Source organism: Hemitrygon akajei, chromosome 11 (genome assembly GCF_048418815.1).
Source record: "Hemitrygon akajei chromosome 11, sHemAka1.3, whole genome shotgun sequence".
Lineage (NCBI taxonomy): Eukaryota > Metazoa > Chordata > Chondrichthyes > Myliobatiformes > Dasyatidae > Hemitrygon > Hemitrygon akajei.
Window position 1 is genome coordinate 9,011,277 of NC_133134.1, and position 16,695 is coordinate 9,027,971.

At 44.9% G+C, this 16,695-nt stretch overlaps 1 long non-coding RNA gene across 1 annotated transcript in view; it reads right to left on the bottom strand.

Annotated features, from left to right (window-relative positions):
- Positions 1-16,326, bottom strand: part of LOC140735071 (uncharacterized) — a 32,989-nt gene extending 16,663 nt beyond the window's left edge. Inside the window, exon 1 of the long non-coding RNA XR_012100677.1 lies at positions 16,188-16,326. This is a non-coding gene — a long non-coding RNA (uncharacterized lncRNA). The remainder of the gene's footprint in view (positions 1-16,187) is intronic.
- Positions 16,327-16,695: the final 369 nt, after the last annotated feature.

The following is a 16,695-nucleotide window of genomic DNA, read 5'->3' on the forward strand; positions in this document are numbered from 1 at the left end:
GGATAAATTCAGACGTAGAAGGATTCTTCATTGCTGTTTCCTTAACAGTTTTGTTTTACCAGTCAGGATTGTAGCCCTGAGCTGACCCCCTAAACCTGGAGGACCAGTGGACCACTCTTAATATGGCCTGTACCCTTTGACCTGTTTAGCATGGGTGACCCTACCAAGAGCCAAAGCATAAAGCCCTGACTCCAGCCAGCATAGCTCTCTGGGTCGTTGAGGCACTCGAGCCTCCAAACCACACGATGAGGTTGTGGGTTGTGGCCCTGTTGGAGGAAGTTTCCTTCGCACCTCATAGGAACTTCATTCTAACAATATATGCTGCACTGTTTCTTGTCAAGTGATCTCCCTTCAAATGCCTGTGTCATGCATATTAATACTGAGAAAGGAATTATTCAACCTTAGTATATCCAATATCAAGTCAAGTCAAGTCAACTTTTATTGTCATTTCGACCATAACTGCTGGTACAGTGCATAGTAAAAATGAGACCACGTTTTTCAGGACCATGGTGTTACATGACACAGTACAAAAAACTAGACTGAACTACGTAATAAAAAAAAACAACACGGAGAAAACTACACTAGACTACAGACCTACCCAGGACTGCATAAAGTGCACAAAAACAGTGCAGGCATTACAATAAATAATAAACAGGACAGTAGGGCAAGGTGTCAGTCCAGGCTTCGGGTATTGAGGAGTCTGATAGCTTGGGGGAAGAAACTGTTACATAGTCTGGTTGTGAGAGCCCGAATGCTTTGGAGCCTTTTCCCAGATGGCAGGAGGGAGAAGAGATTGTATGAGGGGTGCATGGGGTCCTTCATAATGCTGTTTCTTTTGCGGATGCAGCGTGTATTGTAAATGTCCGTGATGGCAGGAGGAGAGACCCCGATGATCTTCTCAGCTGACCTCACTATCTGCTGCAGGGTCTTGCGATCCGAGATGGTGCGATTTCTGAACTAGGCAGTGATGCAGTTGTTCAGGATGCTCTCAATACAACCCCTGTAGAATGTGATGAGGATGGGGGGGTGGGAGATGGACTTTCCTCAGCCTTCGCAAAAGGTAGAGACGCTGCTGGGCTTTCTTTGCTATGGAGCTGGTGTTGAGAGACCAGGTGAGATTCTCCGTCAGGTGAACACCAAGAAATTTGGTGCTCTTTACAATCTCTACCGAGGAGCCATCGATGTTCAGCAGAGAGTGGTCGCTCCGTGCCCTCCTGAAGTCAACAACCATCTCTTTTGTTTTGTTCACATTCAGAGACAGGTTGTTGGCTCTGCACCAGTCCGTTAGCTGCTGCACCTCCTCTCTGTAAGCTGACTCTTGTTCTTGCTGATGAGACCCACCACGGTCGTGTCATCAGCGAACTTGATGATATGGTTCGAGCTGTGTGTTGCAGCACCGTCGTGGGTCAGCAGAGTGAACAGCAGGGGACTGAGCAATATGTTAACATACTAGTATATTTCTTTCCTCCTTTCACACCCATCTCCCAGTCCAAGATTTTGGTGTTTCTCCATACTGCTAAAAATCCTGCCATTATCTTTGAGCTTTGCCTTCAATTAAAGGTTAATCTTTTGTACACTATCTTAAGCAATCCTGGTAAGAAATCTTCATTATCCTCTTCCTCTTCCCCTTTCTCTTCCACTTCCACTTCCTCTTCTTCATTCTCTTTCTGCTCCTACAAAGAAAAAGTTCTTCATTTTCTATACTTTTCTCTACTATTGACGTGGAAATGATTTCTGACAGAATCCGGCATTAGGTGCTGTATTTCCAATCGGTCACAGGAAGTTAGAACAACATAAGGATGGACAGGTCAGCCAATCAATGGTAACAGAGCAGATGAAAGCAGGAAGTGATGTAATTAAACCCCTTCCAAATCGATTTGTTCTGGGTAACTCCTTGCCTTTTAGGTCTTAAGCTTTCAAACATTTCCCCCAATAAAATATAAAGAGTTACTTTAAAATGCTGTGCTGTTCAGTGCCTAGCTCGAGTATTGCGTAACAATAAAGAACTAATTTATAATCTTATGGTTAAAGGCCCTTAAGGAAAAATAAGCATCATATAATAGAATTTTATATTAAGATTGATACCTATTTAGTTCAATATAAAACCAGGCTCTTAAATCTAAACAAAATATATTGGAAAAGGATGAGTCATGAGTTACTGTGGTAGGAAGGGAAATGATATTATAAGGAATGACAGACTACTGGCAGTGGCTAGCATTTAAAGATATTCATAGTTTACGACAATTACAGGTCTTCTTAAGGCATAAAAATCCCTCAGGAAGTGTGGTTGAGCTGTGGACAGGAAGACAATTTAAATAGTCTTGGGTGAGAAGAATGGGCATCATAATGCTGTCAAAAAGTTAAATCAGATTTTAGCAACACGAACAAAATGCTGGAGGAACTCAGCAGGCCAGGCAACATCTATGGAGAGGAATAAGGAACTGATGTTTTGGGCTGTGACCCTTCATCAGGACATCAGTCTTCAATAATTCTGAAGACTGGGAACATATTGATTGTGGACTTCAGGAAGGGGAAGTCAAGGGAACACACAGCAGTCCTCATCGAGGGAGCGGCTGTGGAACAGGTGGGCAGTTTCAAATCCCTGGGTGTCAACATTTCTGAAGATCTATCCTGGGCCAAACATATTGAAGTAGTTACGATAAAGGCACAACAGTGACTATATTTCATTAAGAGTTTGGAGGGACTTGGTATGTCACCAAAGAACTCGAGCAAATTTCTACAGATGTACTGGTTGCAACACCGTCTGGTATGTGGTGGTGTGGGGTTGGGGGTTGATAACTGCACAGGTTTAGAAAAGGCTGCAGAAATTGCAAACTCAGCTTCATCATGGCTACTACCCTCCCCAGCATCCAGGACACCTTCAAAAGGCCATGCTCAAAAAGGTGGCGTCAATCATTAAGGACTCCCATCAGCCCGGATTTGCTTCTTCTCATTACTTCCTTCAGGAGGAGGTACAGGAGCCTGAAGGTACACATCCAATGTTCTAGGAGCAAGTTCTCCTTCTCCGCCATCAGATTTCTGAATGGACAATGAACCTATAAACACTAACTCTTTTCCTTTCGCTCTCTTTTTGCACTACGTATTTAATTTTTTATAGTGATCGTGTGGATGGTCAGAGGCTTTTCCCCAGGGCTGAAATGGCTAACACGAGTGGGCATGGTTTTAAGGTACAGAAGAGATGACAGGGGTATGTTTTTTTATGCAGAGAGTGGTGAGTGAGTAGAATGGGCTGCCGGCAATGGTGGTGGACACGGAGCTTAGAAAAATAGAATGTAATGGGTAACCCTAGATAATGTCTCAAGTAAGTTAGTGTTCGGCACAGCATTGTGGGCTGAAGGGCCCGTATTGTGCTGTAGCTTTTCAATGTTTCTATATATTTATGTGGTTATACATATTTCTTATTGTAATTATTATTTTTATTACGTATTGCATTGTACTGCTGCCACTAAACAGCCCATTTCATGCCAGTGATATTAAATCTGATTCAGATGTCAGAACTCAGTAAAGGAGAACTCAACGCCTTGAGAAGAGAAAGCAAATTGAATTACCCCCAACACCATCGCATCACAGAAACATGGGAGTCTGTGGGTTAATTGGCCACTATAAGTTGCCCTTTTACATTGGTGAGTGGCAGCTTCTGGGGGTGTTAATGGGAGTGTGGAGGAGGGGGAATAAAGATCATAAGATATAGGGGCAGAATTAGGCCATTTGGCCCATCAAGTCTACTCCACCATTACATCATGGCTGATCCATTTTCCCTGTCAGCCCCAATCTCCTGCCTTCTCCCCGTATCCCTTCATGCCCTGACCATATACCTAGCAACTTGGTCCCCACAGTTGCCTGTGGCAACAAATTCCACAGATCAGCCACTCTTTGGCTAAAAAATTCCTCCTCATCTCCTTTCTAGAAGGACACCCCTCTATTTTGAGGCTGTGTCCTCTGGTCTTAGACTCTCCCACCATAGGAAACGGAATAAGTGTGGATGGTTAGTGGGGCTTGGTGTTCTGAGGGTTGCATTCCATGCAGTGTATCTCTGTGACTCAGACCCAGTGTTGATTCACCTTAGCTTAGCTTACTGCCTACTATGCCACTAGCATTTAGGACAGCAGTGAAAGGCCTCAACTCGGTTTTTCCTTTTCAACTTGGTCTTAGTGGTGCTCAGGTCTTCCTTCATTGTACCAGGAACTTCCTCTCAGTTTTCACGACTGTCTGCCATGCAAGTCCCGGGTGGAGACTCAGGAATGCCGTCGCACTCAGATGTAGAAGGATTCTTCATTGCTGTTTCCATAACAGTTTTGTTTTACCAGTCGGAGTTGTTAACTCTGAGCCGAAGCCCTGAATCATGAGGTCCACTCTTAGTCTGGCCTCTACCTTCTGCTCTGTCTTGCATGGGTGACCCTACCAAGAGCCAAAGCAAAAAGCCCCGACTCCGGTCCGGTAGCTCTCTGGCTTATTGAGGCACACAAGCCTCCAAATCACGACAAGATGGTGGTCCTCTTGGGAGAGTGTTGATCCAGTGAGCAATAATCTCCTCTCCAGAAACTGAGAAAGAGAAAACCCTCCCGCAGCCAGAGGGAGTGGTTGAGATAGGTACAACAGCGCTATTTAAGAAGAACTTGGATAGCTTCATGGATGGGTTGGACTTAAAGGGATAAGGGCAAAACACAGGAAATCAGGACACGCTGGGAGAACAACATGGTCTGGTTGGGTCAGAGGACCTGTATCTGTGCTGTGTTTCTCTGTAACTCGATTACCTGACTGGCAGACCACAGTACGTGCGCTTGCAACACTGTGCGTCAGATAGAGTGGTCAGCAGCACTGGGGCTCCACAGGGGACTGTCCCGTCTCCCTTTCTCTTCACCATCTACACCTCGGACTTCAACTACTGCACAGAGTCTTGCCATCTTCAGAAGTTTTCTGATGACTCTGCCATAGTTGGATGCATCAGCAAGGGAGATAAGGCTGAGTACAGGGCTAAGGTGGGAAACTTTGTCACATGGCGCGAGCAGAATCATCTGCAGCTTAATGTGAAAAAGACTAAGGAGCTGGTGGTGGACCTGAGGAGGGCTAAGGCACCGGTGACCCCTGTTTCTATCCAAGGGGTCAGTGTGGACATGGTGGAGGATTACAAATACCTGGGGATACAAATTGACAATAAACTGGACTGGTCAAAGAACACTGAGGCTGTCTACAAGAAGGGTCAGAGCCATCTCTATTTCCTGAGGAGACTGAGGTCCTTTAACATCTGCCAGATGATGCTGAGGATGTTCTACAAGGCTGTGGTGGCCAGTGTTATCATGTTTGCTGTTGTGTGCTGGGGCAGCAGGCTGAGGGTAGCAGACACCAAGAGAATCAACAAACTCATTCGTAAGGCCAGTGATGTTGTGGGAGTGGAACTGGACTCTGACGGTGGTGTCTGAAAAGAGGATGCTGTCCAAGTTGCATGCCATCTTGAACAATGTCTCCCATCCTCTCCATAATGTACTGGTTAGGCACAGGAGTACATTCAGCCAGAGACTCATTCCACCGAGATGTAACACTGAGCGTCGTAGGAAGTCATTCCTACCTGTGGCCATCAAACTTTACAACTCCTCCCTCGGAGTGTCAGACACCCTGAGCCAATAGGCTGGTCCTGGACTTATTTCTACTTGGCTTAATTTACTTATTATTATTTAATTACTTATGGTTTTATATTGCTATATTTCTACACTATTCTTGGTTGGTGTGGCTGTAACGAACCAGTTTCCCTCGGGATCAATAAAGTATGTCCGTCTGTCTGTCTGTCTGTCTGTCTATCTGTCTATCTGTCTGTCTGTTCTTCTCTCCCTGATGGATGCTGAAGATCTCCTCGCGCTGCTCTGCAGAAGAAAGAAGGCAAAATGCATTTCACTTGATGTTTTGATGCACTTGTGACAAATAAAGGTAATCTTTAAAATTGACGGTTAGAATCTTCTTATAATATCTACCTCTTGGTCAACATTACTGGATTATTCAATCATAAGTTACTTAATCAATCTGTTTGTTTGTTTGCTTATTTATTGAGATATTCCAGCCCTTCAAGCTGCGCCACCTAATAGTCCCCTAATTTAACCAGGGCAGGAATGGATTCTCAATACTCCTGGATTTCAGTGCTTCAAAAGGGATAGAGAGGGGGGGAAAAGGGGAGGAGGGGTGGCATTACTGGTCAGGGATACTATTACAGCTGCAGAAAGGGTGGATAATGTAGCAGGATCCTCTTTTGAATCAGTATGGGTAGAAGTCAGGAACAGGAAGGGAGAAGTTACTCTACTGGGGGTATTCTGTAGGCCCCCTGGTAGCAGCAGAGATACCAAGGAGCAGATTGGGAGGCAGATTTTGGAAAGGTTCTGATGCACCATCAATAACTCTCGGAGACGGGAGGTGAACGATAGGCTTTTATTAGCAGCAAAAGGGACCACGACATCTTGGAGACTGAGGGAGGAGCAGTGCCTCCAATCGCCTTTATACAGGGGTCTGTGGGAGGAGCCACAGGAGCAGTCAGCAGAGGGCCGTGTCCAGACAGGTATACACATAGTTTACCACAGGTGCCAAAATAACAGGGTTGTTATCATGAGTGACTTTAACTTCCCTAATATTGATTGGCACTTGTTAGTTCCAAGGGTTTAGATGGGGTAGAGTTTGTTAAGTGTATCTAGGATGGATTCCTGTCACAGTATGTTGACAGGCCGACTAGGGGGAATGCCATACTAGATCTAGTATTAGGTAACGAACCAGGTCAGGTCACAGATCTGTCAGTGGGTGAGCATCTGGGAGACAGTGATCACCGCTCCCTGACCTTTAGCATTATCATGGAAAAGGATAGAATCAGAGAGGACAGGAAAATTTTTAATTGGGGAAGGGCAAATTATGAGGCTATAAGGCTGGAACTTGCGGGTGTGAATTGGGATGATGTTTTCGCAGGGAAATGTACTATGGACATGTGGTCGATGTTTAAGGATCTTTTGCAGGATGTTAGGGATAAATTTGTCCTGGTGAGGAAGATAAAGAATGGTAGGATGAAGGAACCATGGGTGACAGGTGAGGTGGAAAATCTAGTCAGATGGAAGAAGGCAGCATACGCGAGGTTTAGGAAGCAAGGATCAGGTGGGTCTATTGAAGAATATAGGGTAGCAAGAAAGGAGCTTAAGAAGGGGCTGAGAAGAGCAAGAAGGGGGCATGAGAAGGCCTTGGCGAGTAGGGTAAAGGAAAACCCCAAGACATTCTTCAAATATGTGAAGAAAAAAAGCATGACAGGAGTAAAGGTAGGACCGATTAGAGATAAAAGTGGGAAGATGTGCCTGGAGGCTGTGGAAGTGAGCCAGGTCCTCAATGAATACTTCTCTTCGGTATTCACCACTGAGAGGGAACTTGATGACAGTGAGGACAATATGAGTGAGGTTGATGTTCTGGAACATGTTGATATTAAGGGAGAGGAGGTGTTGGAGTTGTTAAAATACATTAGGACGGATAAGTCCCCAGGGCCTGACGGAATATTTCCCAGGCTGCTCCATGAGGCGAGGGAAGAGATTGCCGAGCCTCTGGCTAGGATCTTTATGTCCTCGGTGTCCACCGGAATGGTACTAGAGGATTGGAGGGAGGCGAATGTTGTCCCCTTGTTCAAAAAAGGTAATAGGGATAGTCCGGGTAATTATAGACCAGTGAGCCTCATGTCTGTGGTGGGAAAGCTGTTGGAAAAGATTCTTAGAGATAGGATCTATGGGCATTTAGAGAATCATGGTCTGATCAGGGACAGTCAGCATGGCTTTGTGAAGGGCAGATCATGCCTAACAAGCCTGATAGAGTTCTTTGAGGAGGTGACCAGGCATATAGATGAGGGTAGTGTAGTGGGTGTGATCTACACGGATTTTAGTAAGGCACTTGACAAGGTTCCACATGGTAGGCTTATTCAGAATGTCAGAAGGCATGGGATCCAGGGAAGTTTGGCTAGGTGGATTCAGAATTGGCCTGCCTGCAGAAGGCAGTGGTGTTGTAGATAGTGTAGAGGATTGTCAAAGATTGCAGAGAGACATTGATAGGATGCAGAAGTGGGCTGAGGAGTGGCAGATGGAGTTCAACCTGGAGAAGTGTGAGGTGGTACACTTTGGAAGGACAAAGTAAATGGCAGGATACTTGGTAGTGTGGAGGAGCAGAGGGATCTGGGGGTACATGTCCACAGATCCCTGAAAGTTGCCTCACAGGTAGATAGGGTAGTTAAGAAAGCTTATGGGGTATTAGCTTTCATAAGTCGAGGGATAGAGTTTAAGAGACGCGATGTAATGATGCAGCTCTATAAAACTCTAGTTAGGCCACACTTGGAGTACTGTGTTCAGTTCTGGTCACCTCACAATAGGAAGGATGTGGAAGCATTGAAAAGGGTACAGAGGAGATTTACCAGGATGCTGCCTGGTTTAGAGAGTGTGGACTATGATCAGAGATTAAGGGAGCTAGGGCTTTACTCTTTGGAGAGAAGGAGGATGAGAGGAGACATGATAGTGTACAAGATATTAAGAGGAATAGACAGAGTGGACAGCCAGCGCCTCTTCCCCAGGGCACCACTGCTCAGTACAAGAGGACATGGCTTTAAGGTAAGGGGAGGGAAGTTCAAGGGGGATATTAGAGGAAGGTTTTTCACTCAGAGAGTGGTTGGTGTGTGGAATGCACTGCCTGAGTCAGTGGTGGAGGCAGACACACTAGTGAAGTTTAAGAGACTACTAGACAGGTATATGGAGGAATTTAAGGTGGGGGGTTATATGGGAGGCAGGGTTTGAGGGTCAGCATAACATTGTGGGCCAAAGGGCCTGTAATGTGCTGTACTATTCTATGTTCTATTCTATGTTAACCTTAGCCTAATCACAGGACAATTTACAATGACCAATTAACCTACCTACTGGTATATCTTCGGACTGTGGGAGGAAACCTGAGCACCCAGAGGAAACACACACAGTCACTGAGAGAATGTACAGACAGCGTTACCGATGTGGGATCTTGCTGTGCACGGATTGACCACAAGCAGAAACACCTCGTTGTCACAGACTTTTAGGAGCCATAGGTTATAGAGTGTACAGCATGGAACTGGGCCATTCAGCCCACTATGTTCATGCTGAACAGTGGATACCCACCTTGGTCATTGGTATTGGTTTATTGCTGCCAAGTGAATGGCTGGTTATAAATTTGCATTAATGAGCAGATGTACAGGTCTGCTTAAAAAAGTAGCCACTGAGTGTATATATATATTTCTCTTTAATTTCTTGGGACGTAGAGAGTGCTGGCAAAGCCAACTCTTATTGCCCACGCTTAATTACTTACGATTCACCCTTTTAATTTAAATGTCTGTGTTGGTTGAAAATGTATTTTTCCACAGCTAATTTTATCACAAGGGCCCTGTAACTATAAATGCTTCCCAAGAAATGGAACAATTTCAGATCACTCAAGCCTGAAGGATCACAGCTGTTTTGTATCTCTGAAGTTGTAATTGGATGAAATGACGTACATGGTGTTAGTGTATGAAAAAAAATTCCCCATTTAATTGTTCATCTAAAGCTCTTAACTCCCATACAAACAATTTTGCTTTGTTCCAAAGGCAGTCAGTGTTTGGTAACCTGTTTCATAATTGTCACTACAATGAAATACAATAGAAGAAATTGTTTCCAAGGAGGAAAATATCATTAAATTATTCAGCCCTTCTAGTCTCCTCTAACTTCAGTTGATTTCTCCCCTCCCCCTTCTTTCTTTTCAATTCTTCACTCTGGCTTTCCTCTTCCCCCTTCTCTTCTCCTCACTTGCTTATTATCTTCCTCTGGTACCCTTCCTCCTCCCCTTTCTTCCACAGTCCAGTCTCCTCTCCTATCAGATTCCTTCTGCAGTATTTCATCTCCTCCACCTGTCCCCTCCCAGCTTCTCACTTCTTCCCCCTTACCCCACCTTCCTCCTCTCCTGGTTTCACCTGCTGATCATCTGCTGGCTTGTACCTCTGTCCCACCTTCTTATTCTGGCTTCTTCCACCTTGCTTCCCAGTCCTGATGAAGGGTCTCAGCCCAAAACATTAACGGTTTATTCTTCTGCTTAGGCACTGCCTGACCTGCTGAGTTCCTCCAGCACTCTGTGTTCGTTGCTCTGGATTTCCAGCACCTGCAGAATCTCTAGTATTTACTTCCTTTGAAAACTCTCTATTTAGAAACTCTGGTTGAAGATGGCACTGGTGAAATCCAACAACTACTTACTGGTGGGAAGCAAAACAAGGAATACAACTAAATACTTTATTAAGAAACAAACAAGAGAAAACCTGCAGCTGCTGGAAATCCGAGCAACAAACACAAAATGCTGGAGGAACTCAGCAGGCCAGGCAGCATCTGTGGAAAAAAGTGCAGTTGACATTTTGGGCCGAGAACCTTCGGCAGGACAGTTTATCAAAAACATGTTTCCATGGAAAATTTTTGGTAGACGATCATCGCAATCAGTGGAGAGGCGAGCGAAGGCGAGGCTGTTGAGGGTTGAAGCATGCAAGTGTGAGGTGAAATCTGGGTGAGGTCGAGGCAAAGTTGGAGCTGAAGAGATGCAGATTCAAGGCCCATCCACCTAAATGGGGAGTGAGGTTTGATCCATCTAAATGCCAGGCCAATTTGGAAAGGTCAGGTATGGTCTGAAACATGGTGGCAGGGTCCAGGCCCAGAGCGTGTAGATGCAACAGGGACTGGGTCCCAGTGCGACAAACAACCCAATATTTGGATGATCTAAATGCCGGGCCAGGTGGATCAAAAAGGCAGGGTGTCAGGACAAGAGGCTAGGGTTGAGCCAGTTCTGCTCTCTGCCCCGCTGCATTTGCTCAGTTCTGTGCTGAACTGAGGCTGAGGCTGTGGGCCTGCTCCAGCTGCTTTAGGCTCCATATCTGAGGGCTCAGCAGTGAACTGAGGCTGAGGCTGTGGGCCTGCTCCAGCTGCTCTAGGCTCCATATCTGAGGGCTCAGCAGTGAACTGAGGCTGAGGCTGTGGGCCTGCTCCAGCTGCTCTAGGCTCCATATCTGAGGGCTCAGCAGTGAACTGAGGCTGGGGCTGTGGGCCTGCTCCGGTTGCTCCGGGCTTCATGTCTATGGATTCACTTTTGTTCTAAATGCTCTTTGCTTACTTTTATTGTTTGCACAATTGTTTTCCTCTCTGTACATTGAACGTTTGACGGTCTATTTTCTATGAGCTCTTTTGGGTTTCTTTGTTTTGTGGCTGTCTGTAAGGAGACAAATCTCAAATTTGTATAATGTGTACATACTTTGATAATAAATGCATTTTGAACTTTGAGTTATACACCATGAAAACAAGCCCTTCAACCCAAATCATCCATGACAACCAAGGTGCCTCCTTGAGCTAGTCCCTTTTGCCTGGTTTTGGCCCATATTTGGAATTGATTGTGGACTTCAGGAAGGAGAAGCTGGGAGAACACCCAACAGTCACACGAAAAAAAAATGCTTGCAAGAAAATAAATCTCAGGGTTGTATATGGTGATATATACTGTAATACATTGATAACGAAGTTATTTTGAACATTGAACTTTGATGAATGCAAGTTCCAAGGTACAGAAGTGGTAATCTTCTCTCCCATTGCTGCTCCAAAACTCATAGGACCTAGTGGATCAAATGTAAGAGAATTTTCTTTTGCAAATTGGAACATAATTTTGTTTGGATGCTGTATCCTAAAACAATCGCCTATGAGAGCAAGTGTTCAGGATCTCAAACAACTGAAATTAATTCATTGAGAGTGGTGTCACAGGTAGATAGGGTTGTAAAGAAAGCTTTTGGAACATTGGCCTTCATAAATCAAAGTACTGAGTGTAGAAGATGGGATGTTGTATTGAAGTTGTACAAGATGTTGGTGAGACCTATCTGCAGTTTTGGTCACCTATCCATAGGAAAGATGTCAATAAGGTTCAAAGAGTGCAGAGAAAATTTACAAGGATGTTGCCAGGTCTGGAAGGACCTGAGTTTTATGGAAAGATTGAAGAGGTTAGAACTTTATTCCTTGGAATTTAGAAGATTGAGAGCTGATTTGATAAAAGAGTACAAAATTATGACAGGTATAGATAGGGCAAATGCAAGTAGGCTTTTGCCACTGAGGTTGGGTGGGACTACAACCAGAGGTCATGAGCTAAGGGGTGAAAGGTGAAAAGTTTAATGGGAACATGAGGGGAAACTTCTTCACTCAAAGGGTGGTGAGAGTGTGGAATGAGCTGCCAGCACAAGTGATGCATGCAAGCTTGATTTCAATGTTTAAGAGAAGTTTGGATAGGTACATGGATGGGAGGGGTATGGAGGCCATGGTTCTGGTGCAGGTCGATGGGACTAGGCAGATAAATGGTTTGGCATGGACTAGGTGGGCAGAAGAGCCTGTTTCTATGCTGTAGTTTTCTATGACTATGACTCTAAGTAATTCATTGTGGTGTTAATAAGCCTAACCTACATTGTAAAAGGGTGTTACCTCAAGGAACACAAGTGTCCCCAGTAACCACTGCCAGATTTGTTTTAGTTTTGGCAAGATCTGATTGGCATGGTCTTGGCCCAAAACGTCGACAGTTTATTCATTTCCATGGATGTTGCCGGGCCTGCTGAGCTCCTCCAGCATTTAGTGCTTGTTGCTCTGGATTTCCAGCATCTGCAGAATCTCTCAAGCAGATTTGTTGCTCCACTGCAAAGTCTCTTCAAGGGATGCCTGCCCTGAAGAAGCATAAATCTTCTCTTCAAGAAATCAGTGAGTCCATCTGTCGCTGATTCCCCTCCGTGATCTCTGCTGCACTCTGATTTTTCGACCATGTACTCACCCAGACTCACTACCACAGCGACATATCCTCCACGGGAATGTCAGCTAGCTATCCTCCTTCCCCTCCCACCCTCTTAATTCTGGCATCTTCCCCCTTCCTTCCCAGCTCTGTCGAAGGGTCTCAGTCCAAAATTATGACTATTTATTCATTTCCATAGTTGCTGTCTGACCAGCTGAGTTTCTCCAGCATTTTGCATGTGTTACATGAGGTAACGTTGCAAGTCTGTAGAATCCTGATTAGATCATGCTTGGAATATGGTGTTCACTTCTGGTTGGCTCATTATAGGAAGGATGTGGAAGCTTTAGCGAGGGTACAGAGGAGATTTACAGGTGTTCTGTCTGGATTAGGCAGCACGTCTTATGAGGATAGATTGAGCAAGCTAGGGCTTTTCTCTTTGGAACGAAGGAGGGCAGAGACATACAAGATGATGAGAAGCATAGACAGAGCAGACAACTAGTGACTTTTTCCCAGGATGGAAACGATTCATAATGTGAGTCATATACAGACCCCCAACCCCGAGAAGGCCATTTGGATTTTGTAGGGGCCACAAGTAAAATACAAGGAACTGGGGGCAGCGGGAGTTGGAAAGGGCCATGAAGCCATGATAACTTTACTGTTTTAATGAATTATTACTAAAATATAGAAATAAAAAAGAAATGAGTATTTGTAATTCAGTTGGAACCCTGAATGAAATGAATGGGAAAATATGTTAGATGATGCAGCGAATCAGCTTAGCCTGTGTGAGTGTGGGGGGTGGGGGGAGTGCGGTGCACCATTTGTTATCTCTGATCCTGCACAAGCCACCGTTCACACCCCACAGGACAGCCCGCTGAGCCCCGCTCCGCATCCACTCCTAAATCACAAACTGCAGATTGGGGAGGGCTATCTGGAGCAAGGCCAATCAGCAAGAATGTAGCAGGAGGCTGGCTCTGTCTGCTTTGCACTGACCCGCGCGTGTTATACCGAACGTGACATGAAGGCTGCAGCTACTTGCAGAGGGGTCATCTGCCAGAGGCGAGAACACTTGAAGTCTGCCATTGCATCACTATCTTCTATTGAATCCCTGGTACTTACCATATTTTGAAAGGAAGTTCAATTCGCTTTTCTTGATAGTATTGCAGCATTTCTAAGCGATAAACAGCTTGGAGAACAAATTGCTGCTGCTAAGTCTGACAGATTTTGCCTGTCAGATATGATTGATAAACTGAATTTATTAAACAGTTACAAAGAAAAAAACTGCAATCTCAATATCATGCAAAGAGGCGATCACCGCTTTCCTTGGAAAACTCAAACTTTTCAGCAGCGACTTTGGATGTCGCGAATTCATGCAATTTCCTTCACTGGCCACTCTTAAAATAGAATTGCATGATGATGGTCTGATTATATACCTTGATCTTTTGAAACAACTGCACGCTGATATGGAATTTCGTTTCAGAGACCTGCTGGAGATGCATATTCCAGATTGGGTGGTGGATCTGTTTGGGGTGAATGTGAATGGTGTTGATACCACATTGCAAGAATGTCTTATTGAGCTGCAGAAAGATAGAACACCTCAAGCAAAATTCAAACGCAACAGCAAGCAAAATTTCTGAAAAACTAGTGATATTTAAAATAAGCTTCCATTGTTGTGGGAGAAAGCAAAGTTGTTTTTAATTGATGTTATCTAGTGAATGAGGTTTTAGTCATGCTCTTCACCTGCTATCAAAAGCTCATAACTGACTTGATATTGTGAAAAGAGGTGATCTTCGATTATCTTCAATGAAGTTGCAACCGGATATTCAAAAACTCACTAGTTTGCATCAGCCACAAGGATCTCACTAAATACCCGAAGTAAAAATGTTCAGCACTTTTTCATTGCTGGCTGGAAGAATATTATATAGTTTCTAAATAAAGTCTCTTGTTCAGAGCTTTGAAATAGTTTTATTTTTCATATAAGCCTGTTGTGGGCCTTCATTGGTTAGGGTCAGCCGTGTACGTTGCGTCCCAGCTGTCCACGTGATAGGCAAGCCAGGACAGAACGATATGGGGAGCAAGCTGTTGCCCCTGTGGGAGGCTCCCCCTCTCCACACAGATGATGAACTCAAAGGAACGGCAGAGACCAATACAGTTTGGCACTAGCAGCATATCAGGAGTATCCAGTTGGCATTGAACTCAATGTAGGACAGCCTCAGGAACTCCAACTCCTAATTTTTTCCCCCTTGGGATTTACTCCCAAAGCCTTCTCCATGAGTGGGAATGGCCGTAAGGCAGCGGAGGTTTGAGATCAGAGTTTTCCTTCTCCAAGGTGAGCTGTCAACCTCGGCTGACGAGCCCCATCTGCCCAAAGCAACTGGTTTTAAGGTGCTAGCGACCTGCCTTTGCCCCTTCTCCTATCAGCAGAAGCGGTTCTGTCGGGCTTCGTAGCTCTACCGCACAGAAAGGCCAGGAGCTGGATGGGATTGTCAGAGGTTATATGAGGTACATGTCTTTGGGAGTATTCACTCGGTAGTGGGAGCTAATAGGTGGAGGACCATGATTTGACGGAGCCAGGTGCTGCGGTCGGCTGAGGATCGGTGAATGTTACCTTTGGAAGAGCTGAGCTCCAACTTGTGCACATTTAACTGTTTAATTATAATGGGCCCTTTTCGTTCTTTTCTTCACTAACCCTTTAGTTAAGCTAAGATTCATAAATATAATGTTTGCAGTGTGCTGTCTGTTATCTCTTGGCACTGAGTTGATTACACAGATTCCACACAAGCCAGGGTTTGGGGTGAGAGAACCGTCTCTATCACGTGGGATTGGCGGGACCGGAGAGTGTATATCCTCGTGCAGCCAGGGAAACCAGCGGGGTTTCATTTGTTATATTATATTTGACATATTTAGTGATACCTGTAGCCTGCTGAAACATAAACATTGACTGTATATTAGAATAATTCATACAGGTGACCAAAGAGAGTATGAGGGGTGGGGGAAGTGGCCACAGAGATAAATGGACACAAGTGGGCAGGAGCAGGAAGAGCAAACACGAGGAACACGAGGAAGAGCAGGGAGAGACGGAGAACCAGCGAGCTGATTCAAGGGAGCATAATTTTAAAGTGATTGGAAGGAAGTATGGGGCGGGAGGGGGGGTGTCAGAGGCAGCTTTATTTTGCACAGAGCAGGGTGGGAGCATGGAATGTGCTGCCAGGACTGCTGGTACAGGCAGATAATTTAAGGGACATTTAAGAGTAGATTAAATAGGCACATTGTTGATAGAAAAACGGAGGTCTATGTGGGAGGGAAGGGTTAGATTGATCTCAGAGTAGATTAAAAGATCAGCACAGCATTGGGGGCTGAAGTCCCTGTATTGAGCTGTACCATGTTCTTACCTGCCAACTGTTATGCCACTAGACTAAGTGAGAAGAGCATCCTGGGAAAGGTGAAAGATAGAATGAGTGGCCTGTTTCTGTGCCGTGGACTCAATGTAATCAGCTTCTCTTTCAAAGTAAAGTCAGCATCAGCAAGTGCAAGCTGTTCTTTCCATCACTGCGATGAGCCAGTGTGTGGGAGTGTGCCGGGGGTTTCCAATCCATGTCAGGCCATCCGGGGCGGTGGGGGTGGAACATGTTATTCAGAAGTTAGACCGAACAAATATTCAATTAAAGCTTACTTTGGCAGACTCCAGCTGGGAGTTCTGAAAGGGTAAGTCTGATCTGAAATTTATAACCGATAAAAAAAACAAACTTTCAGAAAACGTCTCTTGGAAGATAATAATTAACAGCAGCATGAGTGAAATATGCTTCCTATTTGCAATTGGATAAGAGCTGTGTTCATTTGCAATGTACATCTGAAAGATGGCCCATCACCTTCGGAGAGTTACAAATCCTTCTGCAGGCA